This window comes from Lynx canadensis, chromosome A2 (genome assembly GCF_007474595.2).
Source record: "Lynx canadensis isolate LIC74 chromosome A2, mLynCan4.pri.v2, whole genome shotgun sequence".
In the NCBI taxonomy this organism is placed as follows: domain Eukaryota; kingdom Metazoa; phylum Chordata; class Mammalia; order Carnivora; family Felidae; genus Lynx; species Lynx canadensis.
In genome coordinates, this window is record NC_044304.2 from 91,347,637 (window position 1) to 91,368,938 (window position 21,302).

At 36.6% G+C, this 21,302-nt stretch overlaps 1 protein-coding gene across 1 annotated transcript in view; it reads left to right on the forward strand.

The window, feature by feature from the left end:
* The first annotated feature begins 2,044 nt into the window (after positions 1-2,044).
* ADAM22 (ADAM metallopeptidase domain 22) overlaps positions 2,045-21,302 on the forward strand; it is a 108,451-nt gene continuing 89,193 nt past the window's right edge. Inside the window, exon 1 of the mRNA XM_032592395.1 lies at positions 2,045-2,105. The gene's annotated coding sequence lies outside the window, so the exon portion shown is untranslated. The remainder of the gene's footprint in view (positions 2,106-21,302) is intronic.

The following is a 21,302-nucleotide window of genomic DNA, read 5'->3' on the forward strand; positions in this document are numbered from 1 at the left end:
GTGGTTTCAAGGACTAGAGGTGAGGTTTTGGCAAGCTCCATAGGTGAAAGGTAGTCCAAGTTAATGATACCTGTTTGCCGTATCTGAATTACACAGGGACAGTATGCTTGGTTGGGGGTTGTAAATTGCTGGTTAGCTTGATGGTCAGTCATGAATTCTCTTTGTATTTTGGGGGCAAAGAAAACATGAGGCAGAAATGGATGTCAGCAGTGTTTCTTAGCCAAAGCTATTTTAACCATGAGTGTACATTGGCAATATTGGGAGACATTTTTGATAGTCATGACTATCGTGTGTGTCTGTGTGATGCTACTGGCACCTAGTGGGTAGAGGCCAGGGATGCTGCTAAACATGTGACAGTGTATAAGACACCCCCCAAGACAAAGAATTATCTGGCTCTAAATGTCAGTAGTATGGAAGTTGAGGAGCCATGGGTATTGAATGAAGACCTCATAAATAATAAGTGTTTATGTATAGTGTATCCTGGATATTTAGTATCTTTTTTTGTATATTTATTATATCATGAACATTTATCACCCAGGTGCCTCATGAACATTAGGTATCTTTTGGTCATCCATCCCTTTCTATCAGTGTGTAACACACACATGATCTTCTTAGTTATACTTTACACATCCTTTGCATTCTGGCGCATCTAACACAATTTTGTTTACTAGTACTTATCTATATTTAAGACATCTAAAATGTGTTTGCATGTATTTTATGAACTCCAGATTTATTCATCTAACATCTGGAGATTTGCAAAAGCATATTCACATTACACCTGTCCTGGAATTTCTAACAAGAAATAAGATATAAATGTCCTGATTGTTTAAGCCATTTTTAGTTGTGTTTTCTGCATCTTGCAGCTTAGAGCATCCTAACTGACTCCCCCATAACATCGATAGGAAAATAAATTACAAAGATATATGAAACAAGGACTTAAGCTATGATTATAGGTTTCCAAAATAGCAATGTAAGGGTCAGATGCTGGAGGAAATTGATGATGGTGCCTGGGTTAATATAACACATGTTTGATCATTCTGTTTACATTTCAAGCAACTGTAGACAGGGTGCTTATCACAGCAGACCTCTGTGCTCAGAAATTCACGTTTTTGAAATGATTGGGACAATTTTGGCATGGTGACCTTCAGAACACTGTGAAAAACATTATTTAGTTGGTTGAATGTCTATTAATACATTTAGAAATTTATAGCTTCACAATTATTTTTACTTAATGTTATTATTTATTTATTTATTTATTTATTTATTGCTTTAAAAATCTTCAGACTTTATGACTTGTTATAGAAGTTGTATCTTGAGGCACCACCATTAAAGGGGAATTTTTTTCATATATATGGAATTAAAGAGAAGCATATTTAAGATAATGTAAGCATGTTTAAATTATACAAGAAGATTGTTTAGGAGAGATTTCAAAAAGAATTATTTAAAATTTCTGAAAGCACATTCCTTCTCATTTCTTCTACCTTCCTTTGCCCCCTTTTTAATGCTTTTTGTGATGGAAAGGATTATTTTGTTAGATTAATATATCAAACTTTAAAAATGGTCAAGTACAGTAGCAAATCAGAACTATTTAATAAAAACTAAAGTAAAACCAGGAAGAATAAGATGTCTTGCAAATAACGGTGTGCTTATGGTAGTTTCCGAGACCTGTTGAACTTGATCAGTGGCATTAGCTCTGCTGCAATGGGTGACAGGTGATTTAACCTCATATTTTTTTAGAAGTCCAGGTGTGTGTGTGTGTGTGTGTGTGTGTGTGTGTGTGTGAGAGAGAGAGAGAGAGAGAGAGAGAAAGAGAGAGAGAGTGTGTTTGTGTGTGTGTGTGTGCGTGCGTGCGTGTGTGTGTGTGTGTAAGAGAGAGAAAGAAGGAGAGGGGGAGGGATACAGAGAGAGACCTATAAAGTTTTCTTTTTGTATTCAAATCTGAGTTAAAAATCAGAAAGCTGATATATGTAAACTTGGTGACTTTCAAGTGATTTACACTCTCAGGGTCCTTTTTAATCACCATTTCTATCTGTTACAGCGATTTGCTGTCCTCTGAATACGTAGAGAGACATGTTGAACATGGAGGGAAGACTGTGGAAGTTAAAGTAAGTAAGATTGTCTCCCTCTGGCGGAGATTTTTTGAAAATTGTTAAAATATTATGATTTTAATTTTCAGTGAAACTTCTAATGTTCAGTTTTGGGGTTTCTGTATTTCGGCATTTTTCAACTAAGTGTATCACCCGCTTGTGAATAAAACCTTTAGTTACCAGAAAAAGGATTCTTAGTGTGCTATAGGAATTGTGGGAGTTATGTTTTATGGGATTGATACAAGGGTTGTGTGGGATTAATACAATGCAAGGGTTCTTATTTAGAATATGTCACAGAAAGTAATTCCTGAAATTTGCCTTTAAGGTTAGCCCTGAGAACCAAAAGGTGAAATCTTGGGTCCAGGGTAGGTATGTGACTTTGCGTTCAGTTGGAAAAGACATTCCCCTGGTAAAATGATAAATTTATTTGGTGTTCAGGGTAGTCCCAGGAGGTTTTAAATCCCTGGAGAGAGAAATCTCAGGATATTGTTCTTTTTTTTTTTTAAGTTTATTTATTTATTTTGAGAGAGAGACAGAGAGAGACAGAGAAAGTGGGGGAGGGAGAGAGAGAGAGAGAGAAAGAGAGAGAAACTGAGAGAGAGAGAGAGAGAGAATCCGAATGTGCGGCTCGAACTCACGAACCATGAGATCATGATCTGAGCCGAAATCAATAGTCAGTCAAAAGTTGGACACTCAAGCAGCTGAGCCATCCAGGTGCCCCGGGATATTGATTCTTGTCAAGTAAGCTCTGAAGAGATGCCTTGTAAATAAAATCCTCCTCCAGTTGCAGACATAGGCATGTGTATTTTTTTCTGGTCTACTGATGATGATGTAATCTGAGGGTATGTGAGACCAAATTCCACCCAAAGGTTTTTTTTAGGCTCATTTTGTAGTATTATAAGTTTTGGCTAAGTGTTTATTTTCTTCCGAAAAGAGTTCAGACTACCTATTTGCCTTGTCAGAATTATAATACCATTTATATATATTTGTTTTCTTTTTCTGAATATACATTTGATACAGACTCGTTTTAGAAAACTTACAAGTAGAGAAAAGTAAAAATAAAAATGAAAACTCACTAAAATTCATCACTGAGGTAAACTTTGTTTTAATTTTATTGTATTTTCTTTTAGTATTGTTTTGCCCTGTGCACATATTTATATTTTAATTTTTTGTATATTTGCTATCATATACATCTGCAGTATTGTATCTTGCTTTATAAGCAAAATTTCTATATCATGTATAGATATCTTTGATAAAGACTAAAAACAAAATATGTTAATTTTTACAAGTGAACTAATTTATAATAATTATTCCAGTCCTTCCAGAAAGTTATTCTAAACTTGTTAAGGCTGACAAATGGAATGGTTGGTTGATTTATTTCACTGCCTTTCTGCAGAAAGGACGTCAGGATGCTTCCAGGCATGACACAGGAGAATGGTGCCATGTTGCTTATAGTTGGAAAAAATTACCTAGATTTAGAATCTCTGGGCTTTTATTCTCTTTCCCGTTGCTTGGCTTTACTTCCCTATTTTGTATGTTGCTTTTCTGAATGCAGAGTATTTGTTATTGTTAAATTAAAGAGGAAAAGAAACAGGCAGTTCACTATTTCTATTTATGCCTGTCAGTGGAATGATGAAATGCAAATATGAGCATGGAGGGCAGATCGAGCAAAGAGCCATCTGCTGTTGCTCCAGTAATGTCCCTTTTCAGGAAACTTGTACTTAATCAACAGAGCGTACTCCACTCTGAGATCATTAGGCTCCATGGGTATATATAACATTCAGAGCACTGACTTTCTGCACAATCTTTGCTGATTTTCCAGTCTGAGAATTTCATTTTCTTTGTTTGATGGTTGCCTAAACCCCAACCCTATTAAACCAGGGAAATAATAAAATCCAACCTTCATTTAAACCCTTGGGCCAGAAGACGTTTCTCCCTTTCAGAAAACCACTTGGATCTCACCCATCACCTCCATTTGTGTCTAGTCCCTTTAAAAACCTAACTCAAAATTCTCCTCTGGGTTTTTTCCAGAAACCACACTGAAAGCTCTGAATCCTGCCCCATCATTCAGTCAGTAGCCAGTTATTTTCCTGCTGGTTCCCTCGTGTCTTGCCCTTTGTGCTTAGCTCATTGGGGTGTTTCTTTCTAACGTAATCTGTTCTCTTTTCTTTACTAATGACTCAGAATTTTCTTAAGCTTTTCTTTTCACTGTACATTATGAGTCAACTAAAATTGTAAAATTGTAACATTTTGTATTTCTTTTTCTTCTTTCTACTACCTTTTCAAAAAATTTTTTTTCTTATGTGCTGTACTAGTTTGCTAAGGCTCCCATAACAAAGTACCACAGAGTGGCTTAAACAACAGAAATGTATTTTCTTACAATTCTGGAGGCTGGAAGTTCAAGACCAAGGTGTCAAATGGGTTGGTTTCCTCTGAGGCTTGTAGATGGTGCCTTCTCCATATGGCTTTACGTGATTTTTCCTCTGTGTATATCTGTTCTCCAGTTTCTTCTTCTTTTTTTTTTTTTTATTTTTTTTTTTTAAATTTTTTTTTTTTCAACGTTTATTTATTTTTGGGACAGAGAGAGACAGAGCATGAACGGGGGAGGGGCAGAGAGAGAGGGAGACACAGAATCAGAAGCAGGCTCCAGGCTCTGAGCCATCAGCCCAGAGCCTGACGCGGGGCTCGAACTCCCGGACCGCGAGATCGTGACCTGGCTGAAGTCGGACGCTTAACCGACTGCGCCACCCAGGCGCCCCAAGTTTCTTCTTCTTAAAAGGACATTCATCATGTTGGATTAGTGCCTGCTCTTAACAACCTCATTTTAACTTAATTACTTTTTTGAAGACTATCTTTACAGTCTGAAATAGTAGGGAGTTAGGACTTCAACATAAGAATTTCAGGGGAATACAATTAAGCCCATAACACCTTGCCTAAGAGCTCTATTTGGTTTGGTTTTGTTTTTAAATTGGCTTTGCTTTTGGAAGTGAAATAAATGAAGGGTATGAAATCAAGACAAAACTCTACTTCTTTAAAAAAATTTTTTAAACGTTTTTATTTATTTTTTAAGAGACAGAGCATGAGTGGGGAAGGGGCAGAGAGAGAGGGAGACCCAGAATCCTAAGCAAGCTCCAGGCTCCAGGATCCAAGCTGTTAGCACAGAGCCCAATGCAGGGCTCGAACCCACAAACTGCGAGATCATGATCTGAGCCGAAGTCGGATGCTCAACCGACTGAGCCAACTGGGTGCCCCAAAACTCTACTTTTTTGATGACATAAAACCAAATTCATTTATGCCAGATTTAAGCAATGAGTAGACATCAATCTGATAAATAACTGCTCACGTGTCATGGAACCTTTATTTGTGAGACTCAGGTACAATGCATTTATTTAAGTGTATGAGTATGACTGTGGGAAAGGAATGTATTTGCATGGAAAAGTACATAATAGCTACTTTGGCAAATCTTTTAGATTCCGATTATATTTTTCAAACCTTTTTTTTTCCAAACATTTTTTTTTCTAATATATAACACTGGCACGGAAATTACTAAGGTGAATACTCTATAACCACTATCCAATTCAAGAAATAGAGCTTGACCAGCTCTTCTGTGTGATACTTCCCAAAGCTGAGCTCCTCATGCCTCCTCTTATAGACTTGTAAATACTATTGTGACTTTTCTGGCTTTATTTATTGTTTTATTACCCAAGCATGTATCCGTGTAGTTTAATTTTGCCTAAGTTTTTTAAATGATTTTTAAAAAGTCTCTTTTAATCCACTGGTTTCCCCATATCTTTCTCTTTTTACAACAAATTTGTTTCTTCCACAGATAAATTGTTGATCTTGTGTGTTTTCTCACAGTCTGGATTTTGCTGTTGACTGCAGTTTTATATTTAGAGTAAAATGAAATATGTGTCAGTGATCTTTCCTTAAGATAGTAATGTGTATTGTCTGCAAAGACATTCTATGCCTTGTCAAAGGTGGTTTTATTCTGGTCAGATAGATACAGAATCCTGATTTTAAAGTTTTTTAAAAAACTTTTCTTCAAAGGTTACAAAGATAAAGGCTTTAAGCAGAAAAAAATATTTTTGTACCTTTAATAAGACATATTAATCTCATCTTTCACTTAAATTTATTTCCATTTCATTTAAAAATTAAATTCTAAATTTGCCCCTTAGCTTAGAGAGAACTTTTATGTGTTTAATACGAACTTTTAAAAGAATTTTAAGGGGTGCCTGGGTGGCTCAGTTGGTTGAGGGTCCTACTTCAGCTCAGGTCATGATCTCTCAGCTTGTGGGTTTGAGCCCTGCATCAGACTCTGTGCTGATGGCTCAGAGCCTGGAGTCTGCTTCAGATTCTGTCTCCCTCTCTCTCTGCCCTTCCCCCACTCATGCTCTGTCTCTCTCTGTCTCAAAAATAAATAAAAAACATTTAAAAAGAATTTTAACAGTAAGCTTCAACTGATCAGAGTATCTTGGGAACAAAATCTTTTCATTTTGACTGTGAAGAACTGTATATCTAGATTCTTGAGACAAAGTAAATTAGGATTGATGAGCAGCAGCAAATGAGTGTACACTGTGCAGCTCACTGTTTTATTGTTAGCTAGCTTTTTTGTCTTGAAAGCTGCCAATATTCAGCTTAATTGGTTTCCAGTTATATAGACTCTGGTTAATCAGTGTTATAATACTAATAATCATGGTATTTATTGCTTGTGATGTGACAGGCACATGAACTTATATGTATTTGGTGTTCAAAATGACCTGTGATTATAAATATAATTATTATGACACTTGACAGGAAACTGAGGTATATAGAGGTTATATAACTTGCTGAAATCAACACAGTGAAAAGTAGTAGAGCCACAATTGAAATCTAGGTTATTTAACTCCCGAGCTGACTCTTACACCATATTATCTACCATATATTCTATATTATGTAAGAGAGGATAGCCATGAAAACTGAAATGTATTTAATTTGGACTGATTTTATACATACCTAATTCATTTTGGAGGTACCTAATGACTCCTTTATAGTCTTATCCTTAACCTGAAGTGGTGGTGTACTCAAAGACCTTTCAAGTATTTCTCTCAAATTTGGTGTGTGTTAGGGTAGTTTTTCAGTTATGTCATTTGCCTTGTGCAACATATGGTAAAGACACATCTAGTACAAAGCCTGTTTTACTTATCACATCTCAGGAAAAGCACCATAGTAGGAATTTTGGATCATTAGGAAAGGAATGGTTCAATTCTTTATATCTATCAAGAATATATATAGATGTGGAATGGGGCAGATTTCCTTTGGGTGAAAAAGAATAGTTATCTTGGTAGAGATATGATTTATTATGTTTATTACCTATGAAAGACCATGACCAGTCATCAGTATCATTTGTTATAACAATATTTTTTTGGTTAGATTTTTTGATGTCTTATAAGCAAAAGTAATAGCTGCTAAGTATCTAATTAGCTCAAATTATTTCTAATATACTGTATATGAGCACTCCCAGCTTGTCTTTGGATCAGGATCCTAATGGCTATGTACAGAATGCTCATTATACAGCATTGACTTTGTCAATCAACTGGTTACTGTCCATCATTTAATTGAATTGAGGGCACTCAAGGATCATTGTCTCAGTTTATGCCCATAGTGGCAGTAAAAAGATAGTAAGAAAGCAGAGGAGTGTGGATCAAGGTTGAGTGTACAAGTGGGTAAAGGAATTGCTGTGTGTTGGGGTGCAGGTGCCAGAGGAAAAAGTGTTTACCTGAGGGCAGGAAAGGTTATGGTGACTCGAGGAAACCTTTTACTGTAAAAGAATGATGGTGTAATTCTCATTAAAAATACTTCCTAAGGAGGGCCTTTGTTGGTTGAGTGTCAGACTCTTGATTTCAGCTCAGGTCATGATCCCCGAGTTGCAGGATCAAGCCCTGTGTTGAACTCTGCACTTAGCGTGGAGCTTCTTTGGGATTCTCTCTCTTTCCCTCTGCCCCTCCGCCCTGCTCTTTCTCCCTTTTTCTTTAAAAGAAAAATTTAAAAATAAATAAATAAAATACTTTCTAAGAAAATTGAAATGGCTAATGTTACTTCTGGAAATAGAATATCAGTAAAGTTGATATAGAGGCAAGGAGAAAGCCTGAGTTTTTCTACCGTAGTTTTTCTCCTGCTGTTCACATCATCTTAGCTCCCTGGGGTTGAAGCTCCATGAAAGATTAACAGCACAGAGTGGTACCATCTACCAGCAGATACCTGTGCTACAGGCAGAATCTCTAGATTCCTTTTGCACTCATTTTTATAAGTCAGTTTCTAGCTCATTCTTCTTTCATAAAGAAGAGATTAACTTGTTTTTTAATCCTGCCTTTAATCTTTTTGTTTTCCACAATGAATGTGTCAAAGATAGGAAAAAAGCTTCTAGTGGAAAATAGCTTTAAGAGATCACTTAGAAAATATTAAATGTGATGACCATCAGGGCAACATATACCTTCCTGGCTTATGCTAACTTTGTAGTTCCTTTAAGCCTGAATGGTATCCATAAAAAATTCCTTGTTATTTTGAATTATTTTCAAGCTTTCTCATGTTTCATTTTCTGATTTCTCCACGATGAACATAATGTTCGACACTTGAATAGTTTAAAAAGCCTATAATGTATTAAATAAATGTTTCTTAAGATGTCTTTTAACTTGTTTTGTTTGCAAAAAACTACCCCCCCCCAAATAATTATGTGTTGCTATAAAATATTGTGGACTGCTTTCTTAAGTAAAAAATGTTCTCAGTTTGTCATTAGTAGAAGGATTTAGTCTATTTAAAATATAGATTATAGTTCAGTGACTGCATTCTGCTTCTACTTTTTATTTTAATGACAAAAGCTTAACATATCCTTTTATGAGAGAGATTTTTCTTGAATTCATTGCATGCAATTGAGTAGTGCGTAAATGCTTGAACTATTTATTTTTTGGCCATGGGAACACAAAAATTGCTATTTAACTGCCAAAGTGTCATTATATATATTTATTGCAGCAGAAAAGATGAACAAAGGGGTTAATCTGTTTTTGCTTATTCTGAGTATCAAGTTTCCTTATTGATTCTCAAAACTGCATTACTGTTCAGAATCCTGGTTCTTTCTATAGAAGGAAGAAGAAAGAGTAAGTGATTAAGAAGAAAAGGAAAACCAGGCTTGGGTGTGCAGTAAATTTTGCTGCATGCATTAGTACAGGGCCCTCTATACCATTGCTTCAGTGATGAATCTTCTGAAATGGAGACTTGTGTTTTTTTCAAGTAGCTTTTAGGTGATCTCTTTGTTTTGAGGCTGTCTTTGACATGAAATGCAAGCAACAGCCACTGTTGCCAAGTGATCTACACAAAAGCTTTTTAAAATGTTGTTTTCCGTTTTTGTTTTTGTTTTTTTAGGAGGACAACTCAACAGCAGCATTTCTCTTCCAAAATGTGTCTGTTTACAACTTTCCTTCACATTTGAGGGACATGCTTTCTATCTTGAATTCTCACTACAGTAGCTTTTTCGGAGCTTCTTGGATAAGGGAGTAATACTTAGTTACCTAGACGGTAATTAAGTCACATGATCTGGAAAGATGCTTTTAGAGAGGATTTTTTTTTTAATGGATCTATTTATAGAAGTTTTCATGTAAGCTCTTAGTTGTATCACCTTTAATTTCAAATACAAGGTTCAGGCATTTCCCCTGGCTCTGTGGAAATGGAGAAGGCCTTTATCTAGTAAAGTAACTCGGTGATGTGCATTTTAAGGATGGCTGAGGGGCAGACTATCAATCAAAGACCCTTAGTTGGTCCTTTGGGGGGGTTCCTGCTGCCATGGTAACTGGGATTATTTTTACAAAAACAGTTCTATTGAGATACAGTTCATTTACTATAAACTGAAGTGGTTTTTGGTCTCAATTTTGTCAGGGAGGTTTTTTTTGTTTTTGTTTTTTTAACCAAGTGTGTGTAAATAGAGTTGATTAAAATTATTACAAACAATTTAGTGAAGCATTGATAGTATGTTTGGCAGATGCAGCTACCCATATGTCAGAATCTGTATTTATGTTCTTGTTGCTAGATTTTCTGGGAGATTTAGGCTAAGGACTTTTCACCACTGAGTCAAAACTCTGTGAGCAAAACCCTAGGTACAGGATGAAGGTCAGTTTCAGGGACAGGTGTTACAGGTTGTGCAGGTACCTCACACAGGTTCTCTTTACCAGGGGGGAGATTTTCATATGTCATATATATAGACGTGATAACTTTTTACACTAATGAACACCAAGTTCAGGGGTGCCTGGGGGGCTTAGTCAGTTAAGCATCCAACTCTTGATTTCGGCTCAGTTCATGATCTCACACTTCATGAGTTTGAGCCCCACATTGGGCTGTCTGCTATCATCACAGAGCCTGCTTCAGATCCTCTTTTCATCCTCTCTCTGTCCCTCCCCTGCTTGCTCTATGTCTCAAAATAAACAAAATTTTTAAAAAAATAATAAAATAAAATAAAAACCAAGTTCACCACAAATACACAATTAAAAAAAATTTTTTTTAATTTATTTTGAGAGAGAGAGAGAAAGAGAGAGAGCACATGTGCATGCAAGCAGGATGGGGTCAGGGTAGAGAGAGGGAGAGAGAGAATCCTAAGCAGGCTCCATGCTCAGTGCAGTCCCACATGGGGCTTGATCTCACGACCGTGAGAGCACGACCTGAGCCAACCACAAGAGTTGCACACTCAGCCGACTGAGCACCCAGGCAACCCACAAATACGTGATTTTTAAAATTAGATGACTTCAAGAAATTTCTTCTCCGTTGTCTGAGACAGGTTAGCCGTGATGTAACATCAGTCTGACTAGTAGTAAAACCTGAATGACTTTTAAGGAATTATTTATCTACATATTTTTTTTATGCATGAATATTTAGTTACCAGATGCATTTTATTATATTCAATGATTTCACTAGCCTATAACTGCTGACATAGCTAATTTTTTTTAAACCTGAGGATATAAGAATCCTCCAAGAATGAGATCTAGACTTTCTACAAAATATGTATATAAGTAAGGTTAATCTTCCAGCAATTTAATAAGAAGTTATTGAATTGAATAATAATGGGGGCTGGTAGTGGTATTCAATTCTAGGATCTCCTGGTTTAGAAATGATTCTGTAACTGCAACTAGAGACAGCACAGGGAAACCTTGTGCTTCTGGTCCAGAGTTGAGCTGTTGCTCATTTTTAAATATTTTAATCTCCAAATAGTGAATTATATTGAAATGACGACTCCTTAATTTTCTCTGTTACTAGTGCAAGAACCATATATCCTCATATAAGTATTTTGAATTGTGAACAAAAGTATAGCTGGAAAAGCCATCTATTTGCTGGTTAATGTTTGTGAATCCTAGTCAGCTGGCTTTGTTGATTGATAATTACCATATGTTGCTTTCCTGTATAAAGTCTATGTTTTCATTGCTATCTGCAGGACTCAATCTTTCTTCATGGCAAATTACTGCTGCCAGTGGTTTTAATGTTAGCTGCTTGCAAGAGGTAACCAATTCTCCTTAAAAGCCAAACTCATTTTGCTTCCTTAAGGCTATTGGTAGCATGTTCTTTCCAGCTAACTGTACTCACCTTAATGGAATTGAAAAATAAAATGCCTAGCTGTGCTTCTGTTTTATATCATTCTCAAAATTCTGCATTTTTGCAAATGAATAATTATTACCCCATGGATGCTCATTGTACCATCAGGGATTTTTTGTTTTAAGCGATCTGTACCTCTTTGAATCATATTGATATTCTGATGGGATCAATACTGGTAACTGGACTGAGGGATAATAAGATTAGAAGTACTGGTGGCAGTTGAAGAAATAGCAGATGGTGGTGTGGTACTAACTATGTGCTGGATACTAGTCTAATAAAAATTTCATATACGCTAAGTTATGTATCCTCCAATAGTACCATTGCTATCCTCATTTTGCAGTGAAGAAACAAAGACACAGAAAGTTTGATAACTAACTTGCCCAAGAATTTAAATCCAAGTAGTCTGGTGCCAGAATTCCTACTATTTTCCACTATAGTCTACTTTCTGTGTGGAAACAAATAATAACAGAGGAATCAGAATACAAATATTTAAGTTATAACACTTCAGTTTACCATTTGCAATTACCTCTCCATTGGCACTTGTTTTAGTAAGCCATACAGTGAAGATGTAATCATTTGGTTTAGGTGAATTTCAATTATTCTAAATATAAAATTTCTGTTCTAAAGAAAACCAAATGCCTTCTAAGGAAGCCCTGTTTTTTTAGCCATTTTCCCTTGGGGTTTATTTACTTATTAAAAACAATTTTTTTTTTAGTGTTTATTCATTTTTAAGAGACAGAGCGTGAGCGAGGGAGGAACAGAGAGAGAGGGAGACACAGAATCCAAAGCAGTTTCCTGGCTCTGAGCTGTCAGCACGGAGCCCGATACGGGGCTCAAACTCAAGAGCCATGAGATCGTGACCTGAGCTGAAGTCAGATGCATAACCGACTGAGCAAACCAGGTGCCCCATTCTCTTGGGATTTATTTTTAACTATTCTTTGTTCTCCATAGAGGTTAGACTATCATTCAGTATAGGAATTTGCCAAGGCTGCTAAATTATAACCCTTTGAAATATGTTACTGTTTTGCACATGGCAAACACATGGCTGGGCTCTTATGCCCATCTTATGCCTATGTGTAAATTTATTTGCATCTGGAGGAAATGTGAAGTTCTATGGACAAAAGTAACTAAGCCGAAACATATCATCATCGTGCCAAGAGACTAGAAGATATTTGATTATATTTCTGCCAGCCTGCTTCAAAATACCCATTCCCTTTTCTTTCCCCATGTGTGTGCACCCACACCCACACGCCACCCCCTTCCCCCCATGGAAGAGTTAAAGAGTTACACAAATTTAATTTAAAAATTCTAAAGTGTTTGTTTCTTCCTTACATGTGATATTTATTCTGGGTATGTTTCCTAACTTTATTTTTTAGCCACAGCTAGTCTCTATTTTAGTATCCTTTTGATGAGCTGGACAGTGTGTGCATTTTTCCCTTGGCAAGCTTATGCAGACATATGCTCCTCTGCCATCTTGTAATCAGTGTGGTTTCAGGAAGGTCTCACATTTCACGATTTGATTCTCTTTGCATTATAGGAAGAAATTCTTTGGGGATTAAGTAAATTTTCTTTTCCCTTGGGACTAAAGCAGGGTTGCTGTAGGTCCATCATCATGTATAATGCATCAGCTACCTTAATGGCATTGTTAAGATTGCAAGTAGTCTTAACTTTGTAGCCTGAAGAAAATATATTGGCCCATTACCAGTTTATACAGGTCAAGTATCTTAGGGATAGGAGCAGGGAGAAATGAAAAGTGACAGCTGGTATCAGTATGAGTTCTATTTCAAAGCTCTGTTTGTAACCGGTTTGAGTAGAAAGTCCTATTTCTTTTCTTTCTAGTGTAATATTTTTTCCAATTAAGTCCCTAAATAATTATTTCATCTGTTAATATTCAAAGTGTTATCCATAAACTTAAAAAGACTTGTTCAGCCGTAAGTTAAAATTAAAAGTAGCACTAACTAATGGTATTTCTATGTTTAGAACCAATTAACTATTTTGTAATAGAATATTGTTCCTTCTTTAATTCTAATCATAGAGTTAATTTTTCATTATATAATGTCTTATATAAATCTACTGTTGCAATTTTTTTTGAATTTAGAGTGAACAATTACTAGAGTAATTATGATTGAACAGGAAGTTGTGGAAATGTTTTTGACAAGTTTGAAACTGGTTTGAAGCAAAAAAAAAAAATCATAGATTATTCCCTGTGTTGTCCTAGTGTTATTTTCTTACTCATTTATAAAAAATGCTTATTTTCCAGTGAATAAGTGGTCACTATAAAAATAAGAACAGGTAATAATGACCAGAGAATAAGTACCTTAGTTTTGAGTGGTTTGAGCCATTTTGGAGGGGTAATTGATCAGGGCTCCTTTTGATGTTTTATGATAACAGCCTTTTTGTTGCATGTAAGAGTTAGAATGGGAGGTAGATCCAAGTGGACCTGATTATCCCTATGGGAAACTTCTGAAAACTGACCCATGTGGAGTTTAAGGAACTATGAAAGGTGACATTAGAGATTTATGACAGTGGGAAAAAACCTAAATTCTCAGATACCCTGTTTGTGTTCTCACTTCTCCTTCTTTCAATAGATATATATTGAGTGCTTGCCATCAGCTTAGGGATGTAGCTATGAATAGTATGATACACTTCTCACTCTCAACACTTACAGTTCAGTGGGGATGACAGGCATAATGAAAATAACTACCAAAAGAGCTTTTCAAATGGCAGTTATGAAAGTGCTGTAAAGGGAATTAAGTCCACATCCCGAAAGCATTTTTTTTTTTTCAACATTTATTTATTTTTTGGGACAGAGAGAGACAGAGCATGAACGGGGGAGGGGCAGAGAGAGAGGGAGACACAGAATCGGAAACAGGCTCCAGGCTCTGAGCCATCAGCCCAGAGCCTGACGCGGGGCTCGAACTCACGGACCGCGAGATCGTGACCTGGCTGAAGTCGGACGCTTAACCGACTGCGCCACCCAGGCGCCCCCACATCCCGAAAGCATTTTATGGGAGACCTCATCTAGTCTGCTTGGTTAGGAAAGCCTTCCTTAAGGAAATGATATGAATTCTGAAGTTTGAAAAATAAGTAACAGGCAGGTGCAATGGGAGAGGAACAGCTTTGCAGGCAGTGAAATTAGCATGTGTGAGGATCCAGAGGCCCTGATGCAGGATCTTGGTGCCTTAGAGAAACTGAAAGAAACCAGAGAGGGTGGATAGAGCAGGAGGTGGTACAAGAAGGGATGGGATCAAAGCAGGAGTATGATCTGTGACCAGAGCCTCAACTCAAAGAAATCAGGTATGACCTACAAGAATTGGACCAATCCTGCCTTTGGGTTTGCACATTGATTTTTCTCTTTTCTCAATATTCTCGAAAATCTGGAAGAGTACTTTTAACTGTCTCTGGAAAGCAGAATAGTGGCTTTGGTAATTCTGAGTGGGGTCAGTAAGCATTCCACATGACAATTAGATTTTTGTGCAGAGTAAGCGCTATCTTCTTGAGCTTTTTCATGCTACTTTTCTGATTAAAAAACAATTTTTTTTTCAATTTTTCTTGAGTAGTGTTAACAGATATAATTAAGCACTTCTTTTGTTTCAAAGTCCAGAACAGGTCTGTAGTTTGGAAGCAATAAAGCTTAAAGACTGACAGTCTCATTAAGGCTAGACAGTCCTAAATTCATATCCTGACTCTGCCAATTTGTATTTGTAGGACCCTGGACAGTCCTTATTCCTTCTTTGTTCATTTTCCTCGTCTATGAAATGAGTAAGACAAACATGTAGCCCAGAGCTTTGGGTAGAGAAAGTGCTCCATAAATATCAGTTTTGATATTATTATTAAGGTAGAGTGACAGTTTGTAAAGAATTTCTAGCTAGGCCTTTGGTGGCTTCTGCCCATTCTTCCTGCCAGTTTCTGATCCTACTCAGGGCACAGGAGGCACAGCCAGATCAACAAAAGCTATCCTTCACACTCTGCTTCACAATAAAACAATCGTCTGTGCCCCTAGACTGTACATTCCATGAGAAGTTACTCCAAGAGTAAGCTCCTCTGGAAACTTGTAGTGTGTACCTAGCCTTCAGCATGTTGTGTGCCTGGAAGACAATAAATATCTGTTGAAGAAAAAAAATAAGTGAATGAATTAAGCCCATCGTTAGGAAATAGGGTAGTTGCTCCTATTCACCCAACACTGTGTAGGGCGAAGTCCAGTTTGGACGGGTGTGAGAGATCCTGTTTCTCCCCCTGCCATAAAAGGATGCTGTAACTATAAACAGGAATACCAAGAACCGGATTGTGAGCCTCACATCTGCTCACCTAGTGCTAAGTTCATCACCTGTGCTGAGGCTCACATCCACATGTGTTTCCTTTCCAAAGTATTTTAGAGCCACTTCTAAGTCAATTTTAAATTGAAAATCATAAGCTATCAGCAGCTGACCTGTGATATTCCTATAATTTTGAAATACTTTTTAAAACATTAAAAATTGCATATATTATAACATATCCATGTGTACACTTAACATGTTAGTATTTTGCTATATTTGTTTCAAATCTTCTCAAGGTTTTTAAAATTGAATTCTATATTGTTGTGTCTCCTATTTTATTTCCATTTGTTTATGCCTTTACTCTTTTGCTTGATCAATCCTGAAACTTTTTTTAAAACATTTTTTCAAAGAATCAGCTTTACTTTTGTTATTAATGTTTACTGCTTTTACTTTAAAAGCACTTCTCTTTGTTCTTTTCATAACTCATTGAGTTAAATGTTTAGTTGATTCATTATCAGTCCTATTTTCTGTAAGCATCTAGGAATGTAAAATTTACTTTTTAAGTACTATTTTAGCAGTATTCATGAAGTTCTGATACCTACATTTTTTTGTTGCCCATATACATTTTTTCCGTAATTTATAACCATGACTTTTTAAAAAAAATTATTTATTTACTTATTTAGAGAGAGAGCACACACAAGCAGGGGAGGGACAGAGAGAGAGGTAGAGAGATAATACCAAGCAGGCTCTGCACGGTCAGTGCAGAGCCCGAGGTGAGGCTCAATCTCACAAACCCGTAGATCATGACTTGAGCTGAAATTAAGAGTTGGAATGCTTAACTGACTGAGCCACCCAGGTGCCCCTATACCATGACTTTTATATGACTCACAAATTATTTATTTATTTATTTATTTATTTATTTATTTATTTATTATTTTTATTTTTAATTTATTCTCAAGTTAGCTAACATACAGTGTAGTCTTGGCTTCAGTGGTAGATTCCTGTGATTTATCACTTACATACATCACCCAGTGCTCATCCCAACAAGTGCCCTCCTCAATGCCCATCACTCATTTCCCCACCCCCCCAGCCCCCACACCCATCAACCTTCAGTTGACTCAGAAATTATTTAGATTTTAGAAACAATTTTTAAATTGTTTAAAAATTTTGTATTAAACATTAAAAACATTTCCAATCTTATTGGTTTTCAATTTTATTGCTTTATGCTAAGTGCTGTATATAAGATACTGAATTTTTGGAAGTTGGCCTGGTATTTAAAAGAAAAAAGTTGGTAACCTTTGATTTTTTAAAAGTAAATTACAAAAACAAACAAAAAACAATAATAAAAAATAGATTACAAATCATATGTAATTCAACTCCCACTTTCATTTTACAAGAAAATAAGCAACAAAAACATGGCAAATGACCAACCTGTGTCCACAGAAACAGTTGCTGGGGGAAAAACAAAAAACAACAACACTTACTTTTCCAAACTTAATTTCACTTTTCATCAGATACAGCCTTAAATATACCAGTTTGTCTCTCTGAAGGACATTGCTTAAGAAGTTCCTCCTTAGAAAGTCAGTTTTTTGTATGTGCGTTTAAATCCGCCCTGAGCTAATTCACAATCATCCAGGGAGGGAATGCTGAATGCTGGTGTTGAGTTCTTGAGCTCAAGTGTTTGAGACTCAAGGTATAAGAGGGAAAAAGGATGCTGCTTATCCTTACTTCTTCAGAAAAGAAGTAGAGGGAGAATGATAGAATGGAAATGAAAATAAAGGAGGATAAATTCATGGTAGAAGTGGGGGAAAAAGTCCTTTTTCTCCTTACCCCAGACCCTCATTTTTCTTAGCGGGGGTGGGGAGGGGGAGAAAAAGGACAAGAAAACAATAACAAAAGTCTTCTTTTCAGATGTAACATAATCTTTTTCTACATTTTAGGGATGCCACATATGCTTTCTTTTTGCAGAACTATCTCCTAATCAGATATTTCTCAATGTTAATGTTCAGACATCAACTACAGAATAAAGTTTTAGATAATATACATCTCTTATGCTAAAAAATTCATATAGAGCAATTGATTAAAACTTCTGTTATTTTAAAAAGATACAATGATGTAATAATTTCCTGGAAAGAGTTATAATTTCATGAGTTTGTAATTATATAGTCACTGTATGTGGTCCACATTGATTTTCCATTCTCCCAATTTAGAAGTGCATCTCACAGTACCTGATAAGTACCCTGTCTGTGTTACAGTAATTTGTTGCAGAGGAGCACTTTGTGGGAACTGAATATTTTTTTAGCAGTCTAAGAAGACATTGTTATATTGATGAGTGTCATAATTACCTGACAGCTGAAAAATAATTTCTCTTGCCTATTTTCTGGTTAAAAATAAGCAATTTGGGAAGCTCTGTTTGACTTAATAAGGGAACTGAAGGTCAGATTTACCATATTATTTGTGTAAAAATAATGGCGAGCATTTTTATTTTTATTTTTATTTTTTTTTTTAAATTTTTTTTTCAACGTTTATTTATTTTTGGGACAGAGAGAGACAGAGCATGAACGGGGGAGGGGCAGAGAGAGAGGGAGACACAGAATCGGAAACAGGCTCCAGGCTCCGAGCCATCCGCCCAGAGCCCGACGCGGGGCTTGAACTCACGGACCGCGAGATCGTGACCTGGCTGAAGTCGGACGCTTAACCGACTGCGCCACCCAGGCGCCCCATGGCGAGCATTTTTAAATGAAGTTATGGGAAACTAGAATGGCTGGCTAGAGGTAATTAGGATACATTTTAATCTTATTAAATGAATGAAGCTGTACGCCTCCAGTTTATTCCATTGAGCCAATCTTCTTAGAAGCAAAATCCCTGGATTTAGAAATCTAAACATTCACTTGATGAGAAGTTGTACTGTGTTGAATAGTGAGTGTACCTTCAAAATTCATGTGCCTGTTATCTGTGAATGTGACCTTTTTTTCTGCAAATAGGATCTTTTCAGATTATAATCAAATTACAAAGAGGTCCATAATCACATTGCTGGTGTCCTTATAAGAGGGAAGCTTAGGGGCCCCTGGGTGGCTCAATCTGTTAAGCCTTGGACTTCAGTTCAGGTTCAGTTTGTGGGTTCGAGACCCACATCGGTCTCTGGGCTGAGAGTGCAGAGCCTGCTTGGGATTCTCTCTCTCTCCCTCTCTCTCTGCCCGCCCCCCCCCCCCTTGTGCTTTCTCTCTCTTAAAAATAAATAAATAAAAACTTAAATAAATTTAAAAAAAAAAGAGGGAAACTTAGAGATATAAACACACAAGGAAAACACAATGTGAAGACAACGCAGAGGCTGGAGGATGTGTGTACGAGTCAAGGAACATAGAGGATTCTTGGCAACCACAGGAACTTAGGGAGAAACAAGGGGGATTCTTTCCAAGGGTCTTCATAAGGAGCATGGCTCTGCTAACACCTTGATTTCAGACTCCTAGCCTCCAGTGCTGTGAGAGTATACATTTCCATTTTAAGCCACCCAGGTAATTTGGTAATTTGTTATGGCCAACCTGGGAAACTAATACAGAAGGCATTTTGATTATAACTAATGTAAAAACATTTAGAATATGTGCTGGAGGTGCCTGGACCAATATCCAAGAGGAGAAAGAACTAAGTCTGTACATTTTGGAAATGCATTGCATCCCAAAAGACTACCAATTGTTCACTTAGGGTACTTGTGAGCTGGAACTCCTGGGAACTTATCATAGTTTTCATACTTTATTTTCCTTAACTGACATTACCCAGGGGAAATCAGTATAAGGAAAGACTCCTGCACAACGATAAAAATAGATTTTAAGTTCACTAGGTCCCTAGTGGGATTTTTTTTTTTTTAAACCTGAGAGCTCATAAGAAAGTTATGGCCCTCATTTTCTGTGATGTTCACCACCTTCCAATAAGACTCTTCCCTTATCACCTTTATTTATATCCAGTGACTTTCTAGTTCTCTTTTTTCCTTTCTTGTAGTAACTTTTGCTACAATAATATACATCTTTTTCTCTTTAACAGGAACCATGTAATCTTTAAATGAAATAATTCTCTTTTTTTGGTCAGCTAGATTTATCTATTAGTTTTTAAAATGTTTTTTGATTAATGATGTTGCTGCAGTGCTTAGCACTAGTGCTTATCAGTGAATATTAAAACAGTGCACAAATTTTGAATGACCCATTAGCTCCAGATGTTGGAGTAAGCCTGTAATTTGGTTGCTGCTTAGATAACCATACCATGGAATAGGGTGGCAAGCACAAATATCCAAAGGTATCAACCAGTAGTATAAATGAGAGAGTGGCTAGCTGTGATAAAATGGGCAATGTGTGCCTTTTTCGTCTTCAGCTGATTTTTGTCCTACAGGAAGATGGAAGTATGGGACTAAGGCTCACTGTTAGCAAATCTCCTAACCTTCAGAGAAAGATGGAAATCCCAATTTCCAGAACTCTGAAGGTCTGAGATTTTATCCTACTTTCAGTTTAACAAGTTAGCTGCTGCAATTTCATCTGTGCTAGCAGAAGAGAGGAGATCCTGGGTCAGAGACAAAGGACTTCATATCTCATAGCAATAGCAATAGCCAGAATATCAACATTTTCTTTTATTTGTGTCTTGAGCCTTAATTCCCAGGGGCTAACAGAGGGACTGGGTGACACCTGCACACATGGTGTGTCGTGTTACTAGAGAGAAATTCTGAATTTAGGAAACCTAGATCTTTTATAATCGGAAGCAGGGGCACCTGGGTGGCTCAATCAGTTAAGAGTCCGACTTCAGCTCAGGTCATGATCTCACAGTTCGTGGGTTCGAGCCCTGTGTCGGGCTCTGTCCTGACAGCTCAGAGCCTGGAGCCTGCTTTTGATTCTGTCTCTCATTCTCTCTCTGCCCCTCCCTTGCTCATGCTCTGTCTCTCTCTGTCTCTCAAAAATAAGTAAATATAAAAAAAAATAGGAAGTAAACATGTTTAGTTTTTTGCTCTAGAGGGAGATATCTCTATCTTTCAAGGCCGTCCATTATATGAACATCCTTGAAAGGATAGTCCAGAACAATCACAGAAAACAAAGGGTCCTAGATTTTTATTATAGCAAAGTGTTATTGACTAATCTTTTAGAATTTATGTCCATGGGTTATTTTAAAAAATATATTTTTAACCAGTCACCTAAATTAAGCTGATTACATAAGGGTGTTAAAAAAATCTTTTGAAAACTTATAGTGTGAATGAAGTTAAAGCCTAGGAAGTATTCACTTATACTATTCATCCTAGAGTTATATTTCATAGCTCAGCATACTAACAAAACAAATTATGGAGATCATTATAAGATTGCCAGTCTTTTAATTTTCA